Source organism: Camelus ferus, chromosome 17 (assembly GCF_009834535.1).
Source record: "Camelus ferus isolate YT-003-E chromosome 17, BCGSAC_Cfer_1.0, whole genome shotgun sequence".
Classification (NCBI taxonomy): domain Eukaryota; kingdom Metazoa; phylum Chordata; class Mammalia; order Artiodactyla; family Camelidae; genus Camelus; species Camelus ferus.
Genome location: NC_045712.1, coordinates 43153375 through 43172978, shown reverse-complemented (window position 1 = coordinate 43172978; position 19604 = coordinate 43153375). Strand labels below are relative to the sequence as shown.

Genomic DNA, 19604 nt, shown 5'->3' with positions numbered 1-19604 from the left:
TGCCTGCGCAGTGCACCATCCCCTGGCTGTTGTGAATGGTGGCTACTAGCAGTCCTAGCCCGCCCCTTCTCTTGAATCACCCTGCCCACAAATGCTTGAGAAACTATACTATCCCCTTGGAGGCAGCCACAGTCAATTAACTGATGGATACAGGGGTACAGAAGGCAGGCTCCACTGCTTGGATTGCAAGGTGGGATAACATCAGTGCCCTCTCCAGAGTCCGGGGGGCATCAGGCTGAGGCTAGACTTGCAGCTCTACCTTCTCTTTCATCCTGCTTCCCTCACTTTCTTACAGGTTTCTCCTGACAGCACCCCACCCCCGCCTCAGAAAATCACTTGCACCAGAATCCCTCTGCTTCTGGGGAACCTGAGGTAGGTCATGTGGCCCATATGATCCTCTTTCCCCCGAAAGTCCAGGCACACTGGAACAGTCAAATCAGTATACAAATTTTCTTCTTATTTCTATACCAGCAACAGAGTAACAACAAATATAAAATGAAATTTTAGAAATGGAACTATTTACAATAGCCGAGGAGCTAATTTGTTACCCAGGGCTGTTTCCCTGAGACCTCCCTGATTCCCTGGAGGCAGAGAGAGCTAAATTCCTTCCACTGGTCGTCATCCTCTTGCATCTCTGTTTCCAGCCCTGTCCAGGAAGCCTCTAGCATCTCTCTGAGCTTCTTATCCCTAAAATGTACTTTTCTACATCCTCTTACTCTTTCTGTGTACACATATACAAGCAGTGTGTTTGCATACATGTTAGGAAAGCAAAATGAAGAGGTGGGAAAATCACAGGGGGTGGGGGTAGGGGTAGTCAGATTTCAAATCACTCAACCATGGGTTATAAACAAAGGGTGACACAACACGAGCCTGATTAGTTCCACTCAGAGTTGTTCACTGATTCATCAGAAAATTGATCCTTCTGACCCAGACTCTCCTCCCTCTACGGTCAAAGGCAGCTTTTGTTTGAGCCAGTGATTGTGCCTCTATAGCAATTTTATGCAGTCTGGCCCGAGATGAGTTTCTACCCGAGCCAAGTGAGGATACAGCAGGATAATATTTTAAGATACTACATTCTGTTTTCCAGTGGGCATTTTCTCCCCCTCCTCCATTTAAGCAGTCACACAGTCTCGGAGGAGCATTACTGCAGGGTGAAGAGTGAAAAGTTGACAAGTCTTTCTGGCTTGTTCCTAGTGACTGGTAGCTGCCATCAACTGATGGTCCCCTGATCTTAGAGTGCTCACAGAGGAGATTTCTTTGACCCACACAGTACTGGTTCTTTTTGTTTGTTTTGGTTTTTTGTCCTGGCCTCTACCCACTAGGTGCCAGCAGCCCTTCCCTAACCCCAAGCTGTGACAACCAAAAATGATTCCAGACATTGGCCAAATGTCCCCTGGGAACAAAACTGCCCAGTGATTGAGAATCACTGAATCACTGAGTTAGACTGAAACTCAAAGTACCAAAAGGTAGACACTGCTAATCAAAAGCCTGGAAAAACCTTATTCCCAGCCAGAAAAACATGTAACGTTCACCACAGAGGCTATGGAAGAACAACATATTTTCTTTATCCTTTCTTGATTCCTTCCACCCAAGAAACAGCCCAGGCGTAGGCTATGCCACTGTGTGCACATGAAGACATCTGGCTCAACTTACACAATTACTCCCTTCAACTCTGCAGTGACAAGTGAACAAACCTACAGCAGCTGCTGCATTGAAAAAGTGAGAAAATATGTTCTTTCTGCCATTTCAAAATTAACATAAAGCCGTCTTAAAAACACTAGCATTGCTCCTGATATCCACATAGATGAAACCTTGGGTCTGGACAAGCAGACGCCCAAGCTTGAGGAGAAAGAAGGACTTGGAGGGAGGGCATAAAGTCAGGGTATGAAGGTAAAGTATCCATGAAGAAAGTCAAGCGTCGGTTCTCATTTACGAGCCCTAAGTTAGAGACCATTAGAATCCATTCCACAGGCCAGAGCGATCAGCCAGGTGCCTCCCGCTGCTGTTCCCGCGAGGGGAAACCAGAGGAAGACGCTGCCACCAGCGGATTCCCCACCTACCCGAGGGCCTCTCCTCGCCGCGGAAACGCGGAGCAGGAAAGCTGCGGGGCAGCGCGGCCGCAAGACGAAGTTCGCGGTCCGCAGAAGCCCCGCCTCCCCTGCCCGCGGGGGCCTTGCCCAGCGCGCGCCGGGCTCACGTGGGGAACTCGCGGGGCCCGCCCCCGCCGAGGAGCCGACCCGAGGGCCGAGGGTCCGGATTTTTACCGCAGGCCCCAGGTGACTGACTCCGGGGCGCGCTGCGGGCGGAAAACCGCTGCCCTGCTAGCTCCCTGCCTACCTCAGAGACCGCAGACAACCAACCTGCAGGTCTACAGCTGTTCCCCGAACCACCGGGGCTTCATGTCAGGCGCTTCTGGGGCCGCAGGTCAGCTCGGTCATCCGGGAGGGCGGGCGAGCCGAGCTCCCGCAGGCCCCGAGGCCGGCCCCGCGCCCGCTCCTGGGCTCCGGGCCGCCCGCGGGACCCCGGAGACCCCCTGCCGCGTGACGTGACCAGGCCCTAGCGGCGGGCGCCACAGGGGCGTCGTCGCGGCCAAGCCTCTCAGGCGGGCGCCTTAGCCCCTGGCCCCCTCCCCAGTCACAGTGGCCGCTCGCGACTGGGGAACAGCAGCCCCGGAGGCGGGGGCCTCGGGCCGCCGCGCCGCGCCCCCCCATCCCCGCCCCGCAGACCTTCTCCAGGGGCGCGTCCATGGCTGAGGCTGCCCGCGCCGCCCCACACAGTACTTTTCAGAAGTCTGATTTTGGCCCCACAGGGCTCAGCTCTCCAGTTTACCACATTCCCCAAACACTCCCTATTGTCTGTCACAATCCACATATCCTGCCTGGCCTCTTTCTGTGAACACGTGAATCTGTGACCCCCCCACCCCAAAATCATTAAGGAAGATTACATTCGGTGCCCTAGAGGCAAAGATTCTCCTCTTTGGGGAAGAAACAGGAAAATTAAGAGAGGAAATTTCCCCGTCAGAAGAGGCAAAGGCGAAGGCGGAAGGTAAGGCACAGTGATGGCTACGACCAAGAACTTACTGCCCACAATTTAAATAACAACGCGAGGCACGACTGATAGGTGAGAGACCAGCAATGTGGGTCTAAAGTTAGAAAGAAAGGAGGGGATGCTGCTGTGGTCTAGTGTCAGATCTCCTTAGCACCCCTTCCCCCTCCTTCTGGCTACAGCACCTTGTTTATTCCTTGGGAAACTGCCCCAGCCCACTGCATAGAATCACAGAGGGATTTTCAATTAACGTGCTGTGGCCAAGGGGGATGTGTGACCTGGTGACCCAAACCAGGCCATTCACACTTTCTTCCAGGAATTTGAATCTTGAGCACAGGAACACAAGGATAGAAAACCTGTCCAAACGGAGGCTCCTTGAAGGAACCATCCATTAACTCCTGCTACCTGGGCTTCTCAGGTATGGGAATTCCTCCTCTTTCTGGGGTTGATCATATCAGATTCTGTAAATTCTGTGAGCTTTCCCATACCATTCTAGTAAGGTGTTGTAAAGGTCATTTTCTATTGCTGGCAACCTGAGAACCCTTCCTGCCTGCTCCTGGAAAATGTGGGATGTCAGCCGACAAGAATAGTTATTCCGGGTGAAGAGCACGTTCTCACTAAAGCCTTTCAAGAACTCTGCTCAGCCTAGCTCAAAGGGATACTTTAAGGGAGGAAGGTGAGAAATCGGAAGCCTTCGAGTGGGAGAGTCCTTTCTCCTAGAGAAGAGGTTCCCGTGGTGTTGATGGACACACTGCTGGGTCGTTGTCAGTAAACAGCAGATGAGTTAGAGGGAGTCAGCAGAGCACGGGGCAGGATGCATCAGAACTTGGGGATGCGCCAAAAAAGCAGGTTCTGTAGGAAGTCTCATCCACCAGGTGAGCTGAGGCAGCAAAGCGCTAGGAACCATTACTGAAGAGAAACCAGAGCAATGGAGGAGGGCAGAGGATGGGAATGCAGTGATCTTCTGTAAAGCATAGAATGGACTCTTCAGTCAGTCGGCCTGGCTCCATCACTAACTTTGTGTGATTCTTTTTTTTTTTTTTTTCTTTTTTACCCTTAAATACTCTTAGCTCAATTTAATTTAAATTAGAAAAAAATAACACTAGTCATCCTTTATTGAGTGCTTGGCTGGCAAAAACCAAGCACTCAATAAAAGATGGCTAGTGCTATTATTTCTATCAAGAAAATGTTATTATATTCATCCAAATTGTTAATTGTCAATTATTATTATTACCAGTTAAACTTCAGGTTCAAAGCCACAGTCCATGCCTGAACACCCACCCACACACAAAACACACAATTATATCTCAGAAATAACCCTGAGGCCCAGCCTAAAATTACATACTAGTAAATCTGAGACAAAGCCAATAAGACATCATAAAAGGAAAGATCCAACAGGCATAAACTTGTACTGTTATGTTAAAAGGGAAAATGGTGGTCAGAGACACAGAGCTATGAGATGGACAAGGACCCCGGTGACTGGCAGAGTCGGGATAATAACCTGGGATTACTTCCTGTTTTGGTAAGATTCTTGGAAACCAGATACAGACACAGCCCATGCTACTTGAACAGGAGTGTGATGGTCCATGACATACACTGTGAGCCCAGGGAACTGGACCTACAAATGTAACTGTATTATTAAAATAATTCCATTTATCACTCTTCAAGAAGATGGAGTGATGGAGAAAGTGCTGGCCTGGGAGTTAGAAGTTCTGGAGTCCCCAAAGGGTCTATTAGGACTTTTGGGAAGTAATTCAGTCTCTCAAAGCCTGGTCATCCCATATTAGTAGCCCCTGACCACGGCATACACAGCCCTCCTCCACCCTCATGAATATCGCCCACTCTGTCTGGAACACCCTAATCTCACTCCTTCTCCACCTCATCCAGATGCTCTCAGGATGTCTGAGTTTTAAGCACAGTGTGTCCTTCCCTAGAACCTCTATTTTATCCCAAAGGTGAATTTGCAAACATGGACATAGACCTTGGGTCATCACTTGCTAATGAGTTGGCCATTTCCCTGGGTCACTGAGGCATAAGAATTTAAGCTATAAAGCCATTCTTCCCACTACACTCCTGCATGGCAAGAGGGACGAGCATTATTAACCTCATTTTACATATGAAGAAACTGAATCTTAGTGAGGTGAAGTGTCCTGTCCCAGATCACAGAGTGGGCAAGTGGACAGTCAGACCCACATCCACCCTGTCTGCTTCAAATCCAGGGTTATTCCCAGACAGCCTTATCATCTCCAGGTTAGATAGGCTCTGAGGGACCTTTGGCACTCAGGGTCTGGGGAACAGTCCCCTCCAGGTAGAGGGGGACCTTAGGACAAACCTCAGGATGTGTCTAAAATCATCCTAAGAGGTGTTTAGATTGTATCAGTGAACAAGGCACAAAAATCCCCATTTCTGTGGAATTTATATTCTAGTTGGAGAGAGAGACAGTAGACAATAAATATAACAAATAATCAGATTATATAGTATTATTAAGAGATAATAAGGGCTACTATAAAGAAAGAAAAAAGGTATCAGGTTGGGAGGAAGTGTTGCAATTTTAAATAGAGTGGTCAGGGAAGGTCTCCCTCTAAGAAGATGACATTTGAGCAAAGGCTTGAAGAAGATCAAAGACTGAACCATGGGATATCTGGGCAAAAGGATTCCAGGCAGGCAGAAGGGCTAGTGCAAAGGCTCTGAGGCAGAAGCATTCCAAACATATGCAAGGAAGAGCAAGCAGGACAGGTGCTGCAGCAGAGTGAGCCAGGGGTCAGAGAGATAAGTCAGGCTGATCCCACAGGGCCTCACTGGCCACTGAAGAACTTTGAATTTGACTCTGAGTAAAATAGTAAATAATTGGAAGTTCCCACGCAGAGGAGTGATGTGATCTGATTCATGTTTTAAAAGAATAACTATGGCTGCTGTATTGAGAGTAGATTGTAGGGAGCTTGGGCAGAAGAATCTGGGTCCACCAACATGAATAGGTCAGGGAGAAGACAAGAAACCAGTGGAAGAGTGAGCAGAGAGGGAGGAGATAAACCAGAGAGTCAGTTTTCCTGGAAGCCAAGACAAGAAAGACTTTCAAAGGAGAAAATGGGTCCTAGTCAGCCCCCTTCCAAGACTGCAGCAGTGAATGTTCCAAAGAGCAAATCAAGTCATACCATTAGGCTTAAAATAAAACCGTAGATGAATTCCCACTGCCTTCAGGAAAAGTCCAAGGCAATTGTCAGGGCTTATAAAGCCCTTCATGGACTGACCTCTGCCTACCTCCCACCAGGCCCATCCCTACTGAAACACTGCTGCTCCCTGAACGTGGGGGACTCTTCACGCTGGTTTTCACGCTCTCCTTCCTTTGCCTGGAGCACTTTTCTTCCCACTTCCTTCTGGAAACTTCCCATCAGTGCTTCAGATCTTAGCTGAGATGAGGCATTCTCTTTGAAGTCCTCCTGGCTCTGAGCTCCCTGAGCCCCTGTGCTTTCCTGTGCTGTAGCATCCACCACGCCAGTGAGGTTGCCTGTTGACCTTCTGTCTGTTCCAACAGAGTGCTAGTTTACTGAAGGCAGAGAGTGTGTCTCCTCCACCGGAAAGAGACTGTAATAAATATTTTTGGATGAATGAGTGAAAAAAAAAAACTCAGTTTGGGTCATGGTGAATTGTGTTTATGGAATACAGAAGGCAGAGGCATCTGGTTGAACAGTGATGGGCTGATGTGTGTTTATCAGCTGGCTCTTGACAAAGCCCTGACTGGTAGCATTTGTGGAGTGCCATCATGTAAATAAATAGCCCCACGGTGGCAGATTTCAAGCTACCAATGTGACATCGGTAAATACAGAGTTGGGAAATGACAGGTACAATTGGCTCTAATGAGTTGCAGTGAGGCGGCTCCAGCACACTGCTGCCTGCAGGCACATGGATGTGGGAGTGGGATGTAGGCTGGAGAAATGGATTTGGTGACCATCTGTGGAGTGGTGGTTGTGGGAGCCAGGGCATCAGCAAGACAACCCACGAGGTCGGCTCAGGGTCCAAAGAAGAAAACAAGGATAGATTCTGAGGCAACACCAACATGTACATGGCATGTGGAAAAAGAATCCTCTTTGAAGAAAGAGGCAGGAAGACCTGAAGGAGAAAATTGGGAGAAGCAGGTCAGTATTGTGTCGTGGAAGCCAGGCGATGGAATCCACGGAGTAGGAATTCTCAAGATCCCCACCGTCAAATAAAGCAGAGTGATTCCATAATGTAAGGGCTGGAAAATGTCTATTGCATCTCCAAGTTAGCAGATTATTGCTGCTTAATCAGAGCTGTGAGAGAGGCCAGAGTGAAGAGAGGAAAATATTTGAAAAGAGCGTGTATATGGCCAATGAGGCTGGCATTTTGGGTGTTATTTTACTTACTATTTCATAACAAATTTCTCCAAAACTTACTAGTTTAAAACAACAATAAACATGATCTCATAGTCCTCTGGGTCTGGAATTTAGGAGCAGCGTAACTGGCTAGTTCAGACTAGGCGATCTCTCGTGAGGTTACAGTTAAGATGTTGGCCAGGACTGTGGTCATGTGAAGGCTTGACATCTGAAGCTGGAGGACCTGTTTCCGAGATGGCTTGCTCGTGTGATTGGCAGGTCAGTGCTGGAAGATGGCAGGAGACCTCAGTACTTTCCCACAAGGAATTCTCCATACAGCTGCTTGAATGTCCCAACAATATGGCAGCTGGTTTCCTCCAGAGTGGGTGATCCAAGAAGAGCATGACAGAAAATGTGATGTCTTTTATGACCTAGCCTCAGAAGACATATACCATCACTGCTATAGTATCTTCCTGGTCACCCAGACCAGCCATGATTTAGTATGAGTGGGGGCAATACAAGGGCCCAGATACCATGAGGAAAGGTTCATCTGGGGCCATCTTGGGGGCTGGCTACCACAGCATGGCGACCAGGCAAGGAGCAAGGCAGGGTTGTGAGGCCTGCTGGAGTTAATTGACTTCAGGGTTGCAAGCAGAACTTTGTTATAAATCTGCTTCATGAAATCACAGGTATATTTGGGTTTCCCAGTAGAGTCATTAGGCCCTCAATGCCAGTACATCTTCCTGTGGACTTTGATGTTGCTCCCCCAGCAACGTGGAGAATTTTTTCTGTGAGGACCATGAGCCAGCAGAGGCTGAGGCCTAACATGTGGACCCGGGGTTGAGTCTATTTCAAACACAGATCCCTCCTTTGGAAGGTACATGATGGCTGGACCTAGAAACCTGTGTAATGAGATAGAAGTAGCATGAATATCAGAATGTAAGAGGTGTGTTTACCCTGGTACAGTGGAACCTTAATGATCAGGTTTTACCTCTATCTGCCTCTGAGATTCCTTTTTTTTCCCAATAGTAAAATATATGATTTGGGGAAAATGTTTTGACTTTGCAAGTTTGTGTATCATAAATCTATAAAGGCTTGTGATGGTACACACAACACCTCCCATAATATTTGAAGATCTGAATCAAGTCTGTGGAAACAACCCGAATTTTCTAGTCAATCACCTTTGGGGTGAATTCTCTGATGCTGCCATCTTGTGGCCACTTGGAATAATAACAACTATAGTGTTACCTTCGGTCCCATGACTCACCTACCAGACAACGTCCAGAGTTCCTATTCCTCCATCCCATCCAATGGTCCTGTGGATTTTGGATGAATACTTCCCACCCAGACAGCCAGTTTGCAAAACAGTCTATACCTAGTTATGAAGCTTTGATTATTAGAACGTTCTTTCTCACATTGATCCAAATTCTAATTATTTAATAACTATTTTAAAAAATATTTGAAGGAAGCTGCTTATATTTCCACACTTTTTCCTCCCTAGACTAAGTAGTTCAGCTTCTTCATCTCTTCTCATGTGATATGATTTCCTGGCCCCTCATCATCCTGTAGTTCTCTTTCAGGTCAGGTTACCTAGCCGCAGAGTCAGGAGACAGGGGTTCTAGTAGGAGAGATTTACTGGGGCAGCATCCTCAGGGCACACCTGTAGGGGCTTAAAGCAGGATGGGGCAAGGGACAGAACAGGGCGGGGGTGTGGTCTCAGCTGGAGACGATGCCCAGGGCAGCTCTGGAGCGGGAGTGGCACCACGTGGTCATCCCACCCTGAGACATGCTGTTCAGCCTTTTGTACTGCATGTCACCCGGCCATTGGCTCTGAGGTCGTGGGGAGCTCGGATTCACGTTCCTGTTTGGGCGAGGAAGTTAGCGGCCAACAGTCCCAGTGTGTGGGGAGAGGGGATCAGTATACCTTCTGCTAAGATCCCATCTCGATCATGATGCCCAGACCAGGGCCCACATACCCTAGACGTGGTCTGACACGCAGAATTCAAGGGGACCCTTAAATCCCATTCTCCTCAGCCCAGGATCAGCAGTCCAAGCTCACGCTGAGGCTGTGATAACATAAACCCCAAGACGTTTTTCACGTAAAACTGGTCCCAACCCAAGCATCTTCCATCAGTGCTCTTGGCGTGGTGATACCAAAAACAAAAGCACTTTTATTCCTTTAAAGTGTCATGTTGCTGTTCTGAGCTCACATGCTAGTGAATGGAGTTATTTCTGAATCAAGACTTTGTAGTTCTAACCTAGCACTCTCTGATGTTACCTGCAGACTTGAGTGTCTTTAGTGACTTTCAACTTTCTTGTCTGTTTTTGAAGTATAGTTGATTTACAATGTTGTGTTGGTTTCTGGTGTACAGCATAATGATTCATGTATATATATTCTTTTTCATATTCTTTATCATTATAGGTTATTATAGGATATTGAATATAGTTCCCTGTGATATACAGTAGGTCCTTGTTGCTTATCTATTTTATATAGTAGCATCTGCAAATCCCAAATTCCTTATTTATGAGGAATTTTCTCCCCTGCTAACCATAAGTTTGTTTTCAATGTCTGTGAGCCTGTTTCTGTTTTGTAAATAAGTTCATTTGTTCTTTTTTTAGATTCCACATATAAGTGTGGTGTGTGTATTTGTATATGTATGTGTATGTGTGTGTATGGTGGAATATTACTCCACCATAAAAAATAATGAAATAATGCCATTTGCAGCAACATGGATGAACCTAGAGGTTATCATACTAAGTGGAGTAAGTCAGACAGAGAAAGACAAATATATGATATCACTTACATGTGGAATCTAAAAAACTGACACAAATGAACTTGTCTGTTCTGGACACAAGATGGCTGGTCATCTCTTAGTTTCTGGCTCTTTGAAGTGACTCATTGTCCCCACCTGATGGTTTCTGTTCTGTTGCTGCCACCCACTCATCATCCCCTTTAACTTTAGTTAAAAACAGGTAGGAGCAGGCCTGAGCCCAGGGCTCAAGAGAGTCAGCCAAGGTCTAACAGAAAACTGAATCTGAGATAATCAGACAGCCTGGAACCCAGGTAGTTGAGGGGACAATTCTGGGTGGCCAACACTGCAAACTCGAGGATACCAGCACAGTAGCTCTGAGCCTTGTGGTAGCTTGACAGGAGGTGAGGAGATGTCTCAGAATAATTTAGGGAATGTATTCAACTAATATTCAACTTACCTAAAGGCATTTCAGAGTAGTGTGTGATTGCCTAGGACTTTATAATTTGTAGAGGGTTCTCCTTGATAATTGTCCTCATCCATTCTCTAGGATGATGTTTCCCACGCATCCAACTGCATCATCACTTTCAGTATCAGGCCCAGAGGAGGTAGGCACCGTGATGCTTCCACCCTCCTTCCATCCATCCACCAGGGTAGCAGAGGTCACCCCTCACCTCTGGCCCGACTGAGTGTTGGGCACAGCCTCCTCTCCCCAGGCCTCCATCAGCAGAGGGAGGCGTCACTGTCAGCAGTCCTGCAACCAGATTTCTCTCTGCCAGCCTCATCTAGAACTGAGAAACCCTTTCCCCCAAAGGGATGGATGAAAAGGGTCACAGAAGGCCAGGGGCCACCCCAGAGGGATGTGTGTCCCAGCCCACCCTTTGAGAAACACCGACTCACAGCATATACTCTGTGGAGAATTATCTAATTATTCCATGGTCATTCCATCCGCCCACCCTCTCTGTCACTTCCAGACCAAAGACCTAAAAACCTTGAAGATAATGAGACTGCACAGCGGAAACCACAGTAGAAACCTATCACGTGAATTACCTTGGACCATGAAATATACTTTTCCCCGCTAGTTAGAGCCACACAGCTTTCCATGTGACACATCCTCTCCTGTTTATTAGTCTAGTCCCCAAATTCAGTAGGTTGTACACAGTTGGGCTCTCTTTACAAAGCACCTTAAATTGTGGTTACAATATCAAGCAGAGACAGTGGAACGCACTGCCCCAAAGTCAGGCGTAAGAAAGCTTCTGTACTGAGAGGCTTTACTCTGGGTGCTTGACTTCGGAGCACTGTATCTGTCTACATTTAAAACAGTTGATTGTTTTTAATGTGATGAAAGTATTCAAGTTAGAAAAGGTCACAGTGAAGAGTAAGTTCCCTTCTCATCCCTTCCCTTGGCTCCAGTCTCTTTCCCCAGAGGCAAAAAAAAAATTTTACCTCCTTTTTTTCGTTGTTTTTCTTGTCATCTTTATTCAGATATTTCATAGCAATCATATTACAAATTACAGTAAATGTTTAAAATTCCAGAATTCAAACATATTTACATCCAACGAACGTAAAACCCAGTCAGATGCAAAACATAAGTTTAACACAATCCTAAATTGAACTGTAAACCCAAAATAGACCAGAGTTGATGAAGACTACTTAATCTACAAAGTGGACATACATGGCTGAAACCAAAGAAGACTCCCTTTGTCTGAATAACCGAATGTACAAAATCCAATAGATCCATGTAAAAGCCCAAAGTCAAGCCTACCGCATGATTACAAATAATAATTATAATGACAATGGCACTCAGCTACAGGACCTGACACTGAAGATACCTACTGAATAGCACCATAGCTGAACCAACTGTGTTAAAAGCTGGAAGATAAGATGCTACCAGCTCACTCCTTGTTACCAGTGTCTTGTGAGTCTTTAATCATGGCTTCCCTTCCAAGTATACATCAATTGTGCTGTATACATGATATTCCTAATTTCTTTGAAATAGTGGTCAAATAATATTTTAAGAACTCTTCCTTTCATGTCATACTGCCTTGTTTTGGGTTTCCTCAAAAACAGAGCCTGAAGCAAGGACCCAGGAGCAAGCAGTCTGTTAGGGAGGTGACGGGAGAGCAGAAGTGAAGGAATAGAGACAGCAAGACATGGAAGGGAGAAAAATGAAGACAGGAAGAACACAATGGAATACTACTCAGCCATGAAAAAGAAGGATATTTTGCCATTGGAGCAGCATGGATGGATTTGGAGGGTATTGTGCTAAGTGAAATAAGTCTGACAGAGAAAGACAAATACTGTATGATCTCACTTATATATGGACTCTACAAAATATAACGAACTAGTGAATATAGCAAGAAAGAAGTAGACTCACAGATATAGAAACTAGTGGTAACCAAATTGTAACTAGTGGTTACCAGTGGGGAGAGGAAAGTGAGGAGGGGCAATATAGAAGTGCAGGATTAAGAGGTACAAATTATTAGGTGTAAAATAAGCTACAATGATATATGTATAATGGAATATATCCAATATTTTATAATAACTATAAATGGGGTATAACCTTTAAAAATTGTGACTCTCTATCTCGTATACCTATAACATAAAATATTGTACATCAGCTGTACTTCTATTTAAAAAATCTAAGGAACATCAGCAGTGAAAGCATACTCAAGAATTTTATTTTGGATATACTAAGTTTTAAATGATTTTGTATACATCCAATGAGGAAGTTAAGGAGGCACTTGGCAAAAAGAGTCAAATTATTCACAGTCAATAAAATGGAGCTGTTTAGTTTCTCCAGAAACAAGGCCCTCCCCTGACATAATAATGTCTGTTACCACCCAGGCTTTCTTTTGCCTGCTGACTGATGTCAGTTAACTAGAGACGGAGCATTATATAAGACTTTACTGAGAGCTATTGAGAAGATAAACAGCCAGCCTTTACTGTTAGTGGCAGTTGCTTTCCAGACACCAAAATCACCCCCTGAGGTCTTTTATTCATTGATGCCCCCAGATGATGCTTTCCACAAACTTCTTACTTATGTCTTCTTGGATGTTTTTCAATATGTTAGTCCAGAGAGTGGAAGCCATTACCACCCTCATTCATTTTTCATGCAGTATTGTAACTGGAATCGTGGATTCAGCAAGAGGAACTGGAAGCCATGTTAATAATGAATGCTAGGCACAGCTGGCAGGCACTCCTGTCGTCCTAACATCACTGAGAGCATCAGAGCAGAGGCATACCTGTGGCAACACACTGCCTCCCTTCTGCTGTGAGGTCGGTAACACAGAGGTGAACCTTTAGCCTTCTGCCTACGTTAGTGGTTCTCCAGCACCCGTGAGTCATTCAAGGGTGAATCTAACTCAATAGGTCTCCATCCCTCTGTCCCTCCCACCCTCCCTTCCAACAAATATCTCTTAAGCTCCTGTCCTGTATCAGACAAGGCCTTTGACCTTAGAATCTGCATATAGCAAGTTCTACAAATGCTCTTCATGTAAGTGGTTCACAGAACTGGGATGTAGGAGAACCGTCATTGATAACTGTGTTTGTCTCTGTAACATCCATTGTATCCAGCCCCCATCCCCACCACACAGATGCTACATTGTATTTAGGTATCTACCCTTCTCTGCTCAGCCATGGGCTTCAGAAGCTGGCCAAAGAGGCATACATGCTGTCAGCGGAAATAATCAAAAGCAATGTATAATAGGAATAGAAAAGAGTTTTATTTGAGCCAAATTTAGGATTATAGCCTGGGAGACATAGATTCCAGAAGTACTTGAATTGTGTTCCACCAGACTACTAAATGGGGGAGACTTATAAAGGCAAAACCCACAAAATTACATAAGAATTAGGATTGGAGCTGGCAGAAAGTAAGAGTGCTGGACATGACTGTATCTGGATGTAAAGGATAGCACTGGGGCAGCCACCTTGTGATGATGAGAGGGAGGCTAGCCCAGAAAGGAAGGCTGCCCACCAGGGTGACAGAGCAGCAAGATGAGAGAAACTTGTTCCTTGGTGATGCCTCTGAGCTACTGAATTATCCAACCCTGGAGCTGTCCCCCCACCCCCATCCTTAGACTTCCATGTTAAAAATAACCCATTTCCTTGTTGTTTAAGTGAGATGAGTTTGGAATTATTTTATACTTTCTGCTAAAAATATTGTAACCAGTACTGAATTTGTATATGCACTGTTGATACAGAATTTAAGCTTTCTGTAACTTATGATTAAATGATTGTAACATAATCTCAGGTGGGTTCCCCAGAAGCAAAGCCTGAGATAGGAGTTTGGGTGCACACATGATTTATTGAGGTTGGGCATTTAGGAGAAACCAGTAAAGGAGGGAGTAAAATAGGAAGGAAAAGGGGAAGAGAAGAATAAGGATGTTTAAGGCAAAGTTGACCCTTGACTGGTCCTGGGAGGTTCTGGATCTGCGTTGTCTAATGTAGTGGCCATTAGCCATATGTAGCTATTTAAATTTAAATTTAAAGTAAGTAAAAGGAACTACAATTTTTAATTCGGTTCTTTGGTTTCATGTCATGTGCTCAGTAGCCTTGTGTGGCTAAATGACTACCATATTGGACAGCCATTCATCACGGAAAATTTTACTGGACAGCACCTTGGAGTGTTAATCATAACACAGAATTGCCCTACCCTGATGCGTTAGCAATCCAGTCCTGGTCAGTCATGCTGCCACTGTGAGGAATGGTGCCACAACCTACAGGGAAGATCCAGGGAGGTGATTCTAAGGAGGTGGCTCTAATCAGTCAAGGGCAATACCCCAGGGTAGGGCCCAGGAGGAGCTCACAGGTAAAAATTATACACAGCATCCACAGCAGCTCCAAATTCACCATCAGGTAAAGGGATCCAGATGGAGTTGTACCAATAGTGACCACTACTGTGGTGTTAAGTGGGCATGAGCTGGGATGCAGTGCTTTTAGCATACTGATTAGGCAGCAGCCCTTCCCCACTGGTCCTCACTGGGAATTCAGAATCCCCTGGGTTTGTTCCTAGGGAACACCTTTGATCCCTATCCATGCCTAGGCTTCAGACATGTACCAACTGTAGAAACACATCTGATGAACGTGTCACTCCAGTGATTCTTAGATTTCAGGGGTACCGTGGAGGCCCAGACAGCAGCCTCTAAGGAAGAAAGGAACACAGCCCAGTGAGCAAGACTAAGAAAAAGTACCTGAATGTCGAAGGAGGGTGGTGACAGAATGCGGAACTGCTGGCAGAAATGTCTCATTCAGGCTCTGTGTCCTGCTAGAAAGAAAAGGGTATAAATTATTATTAAGTGCTCATTAGGAACTTTCCTATGTTTTATGTCTGTCTTCTCTTTGGTCACCTCTTCATATGACACCAGCTTTGTAATGCCATCTTCTATACAGAGAACGAAGATAATTTGGTCTTTCCTCTTGCCTGGTTGTTCAACATTTTAATTTTCTCTACATAAAAACCTTTTCTATTGAGGTATAGTTGATGCACAATTTTATATGTTTCAAGTGTATAACACAGTGATTCACATTTTTAAAAGTCTTTTCCATTTATAGTTATTATAAAATATTGACTATGTTTCCCTGTGTTGTACAATATATTTTTGTAGCTTATTTATATTATACATAGTCGTTTTGCCTCTTACTCCTCCACCCCTTTTAAAACATTAATTTAAAAAATTTTTAATTACAAAAAATTAATTTTTTTTAATGGAGGTACCAGGGATTGAACCCAAGACCTCATGTATGCTAAGCATTCACACTACCACCGAGCTATACCCACCACCCGAATCTATTTCTTTTTTGTTATATTCACTAGTTTGTTGTATTTTTTAGATTCCACATGTACGTGATATCATACAGTATTTGTCTTTGTCTGATTTATTTCACTCACTATAGTACTCTCCCAGTTGATCCACATTGTTGCAAATGACAAAATTTCATTCTTTTTGTGGCTGAGTAATATTCTACTGTATATACATATGTGTATGTATGTACATACACACACTACATCTTCTTTATCCATTCATCTACTGATGGACACTTAGGTTGCTTCCATATCTTGGCAATTGTAAATAACGCTGCTATGAACATTGGAGTGCATGTATCTTTTCAAATTAGTGTTTTCATTTTTTTCCCCAGTATATACCCAGGAGTGGAATTACTAGGTCATATGTTAGTTCTAATTCTGGTTTTTAGAGAAACCGCTTTTCTGTTTTCTACAATGGCTGCACCAATTTACATTCCCACCAACAGTGTTTGAGGGTTCCTTTGTCTCCATATCCTTGCCTACATTTGTTATTTGTATTCTTTTTGTTGATAGCCATTCTGACAGGTGTGAGGTGATGTTTCATGGTGGCTTTAATTTGTATTTCTCTGGTGATTAAGGATGTTGAGCATTTTTCTTGTGCCTATTGGCCCTCTGTATGTCTTCTTTGGAAAAATTCAGGTCTTCTACCCATTTTTTAATTGAATGTTTTTTTTGAAGGGGGGGATAAGTTGTATGAACTATTTTTATATGTTGGATATTAACCCCTTATTTGTCATATCACTTGCAAGTATTTTCTCCCACTCAGTAGGTTGTCTTTTTATTTAGTCCAAGGTTTCCTTTGCTGTGCAACCCACATTATTTTAAAATTAAATCTAAAGTAGAAACATTTCTTTTTGCTTCACAACTTGTTATGGAAACATGACATGTCTTTAACTTCCTCCTTCATACCTTGATCAGGGGTTACTTCTTGTCTGGGTAAAAGTCCTCAGATAACACAGCCCTGTGATCTCACTCTCCTTGGTCTCCCAGTAGCTGCTGCCAAAGTGGCTGGTCCAGCTCAGGCCAGGTTCTCACTGCCCTGTTACTGTGTTTATCCCCGGGGGCAGAGGGTGGGGTGGGTGGTGAGTGTTGGTGCAGGAGGAGGTGGTGTGAGCCTGAGTCATAGTTGCCTCTGAGCAAGAAGCCAAGGAGCTTCTCATTAAAATTCTTCTTCTTGGGGTCAAAAACAGAACTCAGAGGCTAAAGGACACTGGTGGAGTTCTATTCCTGTCCCCTCAGTGCACCCCTCCCGCCTTCCAACTGCTGGCATCAGCAGCTCACTCTGAGGGCTGTCCTCTGGCCACTGAAGTCCACTTTGTTCACCTGTGTGACAGGCTGCAGGGGTCCAGGAATGACTGCCCCTCCCCTCATTCCACCCCCTCTCCCTGCTAGCCTTCAACCAGCAATTAATGGAACTTAGTGTAAAAGTTCCGAAGCTCCTCATCCCTAGGGGGGAATATCCGAGCGTGAGACTACGCTGGCTCGCAAAGCTCCCCATCACGACCGAGCTCCAGTCATCTCCATGGTAATGGGCTTGATGTCCAAGTCCTGTTTATTTGATTGTCTTTCCCCTACTGTCTCACTTCCCTTCCTACCAGTGTTTCTTTAGCTTCCAAATGAACTGCTTTCATTTGAATCACTGTCTCAGCTTCTGCTTCTGGGGGAACCCAATGAAGATGATAAGTGAATGAAGTTGACCAGGAGCAGTTGTCACTGGGGATGAGGTGGTGTGGACATAAGGCTGGCAGCCTGCTGCCCAGCCCAAGCCTGAGGGTAGTCATCAGGGCACGGAGGCTGGGGTAGCCTGCCTTGCCTCCACCTCTGCTGAATGAGTAGCGTGATTCTGGAGTGAAGGTTATTAGCAAGTGTATGAATCGTATAACAAGTCACTTACTCCATATAGCTCTTTTTTTTAAAAATTGAGGTATAGTTGATTTACAAAGTTGTGTCAGTTTCAAGTGTACAGCAAAGTGATTCAGTTATACATTATGTGTATATATATATATATATATTCTTTTTCAGATCTTTTTTTCATTATAGGTTATTACAAGATATTGAATACAGTTCCCTGTGCTATACAGTAGGTCCTCATTGTTTACTTATTTTATATATAGTAGTGTGTATGTGTTCATCCCCAATTCCTGATTTATCCCTGCCCCCGTATCACTCTTACCACTTATAAAGCTGAAAAACTGTGTTCTCCATCTGTCTCACCCCTGTGTTGCTCTCTTAGTTGGCTAAGAACTTGAAAGGAGAGGAAGAGGTTATTAATCGAGCCTCCTGAAACTGTTACAGTAAATAAGGCAAAATGGTGAGCAAAATCCAGGGAGCTGGTCAGAGTGTGGTTAGGTGCTGGCCACTGAGGGAGTGAGTAAATCTACAGTCCACAGAGGCAGAGGCAGAGGCAGAAGTGGGTACTAGGTGGCATACCAGAATAAGAGTTCAGAAACAGAGACAAGACAAAAGCCAAATAATGGGAACGCTTGGGAATGCTGGGGATGCGATACTGTTGATGGCAGTAGAGCTCAGTGATCAGAACTGGGTGCCTGCATCCAGACTGCAGGAACACCCTCCCTGTTGATGCGTGGCTTGTGGGCAGGAGCCAGTCAGCCGCCTCCTTTATCAGGCTATGATTGGGCCCCACGGGGGCAGGAGGCCGGGCTGCAGCTGGGGACAGAAGAGAAACAACAACCAAGGAAACAGGCTGGTACTGATGGATTCTGCAACCAAATAATTAGAAGACTAGCTCAGTTCTATCCTCCTTGCTCATAAAGGGGCAACACTGTGCTTTGTCAAGACACAAAGAGGAAAATGCCATCCTTTCGTCTCTTTTCTCAGATTTTGCAGATGTCAGCCTTAAAAGCCTTCCTGTCTGGCTGGTATTTTTTATCTTCTCTGTCAAGGTACATGAATCATAAGGGAACACCAGCTGCTGTAAATGACTTCAAATTTGTCCTGCTCCAGACAAGTTACCTACCAGGTATATAGGTCCACGCTCTGACAGTTACAAAAGGCCTGACTAAAACCAACTTAAGCAGAAAGAGAATTTATCAGTTCAGATAACTGGGAAGGATCATGGGCTAATTTAGAGGGTAGGAGGAAGAGCAAAGAATCCAGGGTCTCAAGGACCAGAGCCAGGGACTCACTGCCGATAGGACTCTCTGTCCATCCAGTTCTCAACACAGTTTGTCCCTGGTTTTCTTCGTACATTCATCTTACTCTCTCTGTAGGCAGGCCTTTGCAACACCCTTGCAACTCCTCCATCAGCCCCAGAGTCACACCCTCTCAGGCTTGACAACATCAGCAGAAAGAGATCTGTGTATTACTTCCCAGGAAGGAAGGACACTCATTAGCACTGCCTAGGTCTCATGCCCATTTCATGGCCCAGCCTATAATAGATTAATCAACGAATAGTCTTGAATGAATAAGACATGATGGCCCATGTGACAGTATAGTCCTCACTGGTGTAAATTAATAAATTTCAGTCTATATCTCTATCTTGAGATACTGGTGCATGCGCACTCACTTCTGAGAGATGTCTGCTCTGGGTGCATGGAGGAAACAGTCTCTGAGCCTGTAAATCTCTGAGAGCTTTGGCAAACCCAGCAAGGTAATTACATGCCACCCTGGAAGGTCTCCTGTATGGTCATCCAGCATCTCTGCTTCCTCAGA

At 45.1% G+C, this 19604-nt stretch overlaps 1 long non-coding RNA gene across 1 annotated transcript in view; it reads left to right on the top strand.

Moving 5' to 3' along the window:
- Window positions 1-19604, top strand: part of LOC116657275 — a 47227-nt gene that overhangs the window by 15523 nt on the left and 12100 nt on the right. The window contains exon 2 of the long non-coding RNA XR_004312386.1: window positions 296-372. This is a non-coding gene — a long non-coding RNA (uncharacterized LOC116657275). The remainder of the gene's footprint in view (window positions 1-295; window positions 373-19604) is intronic.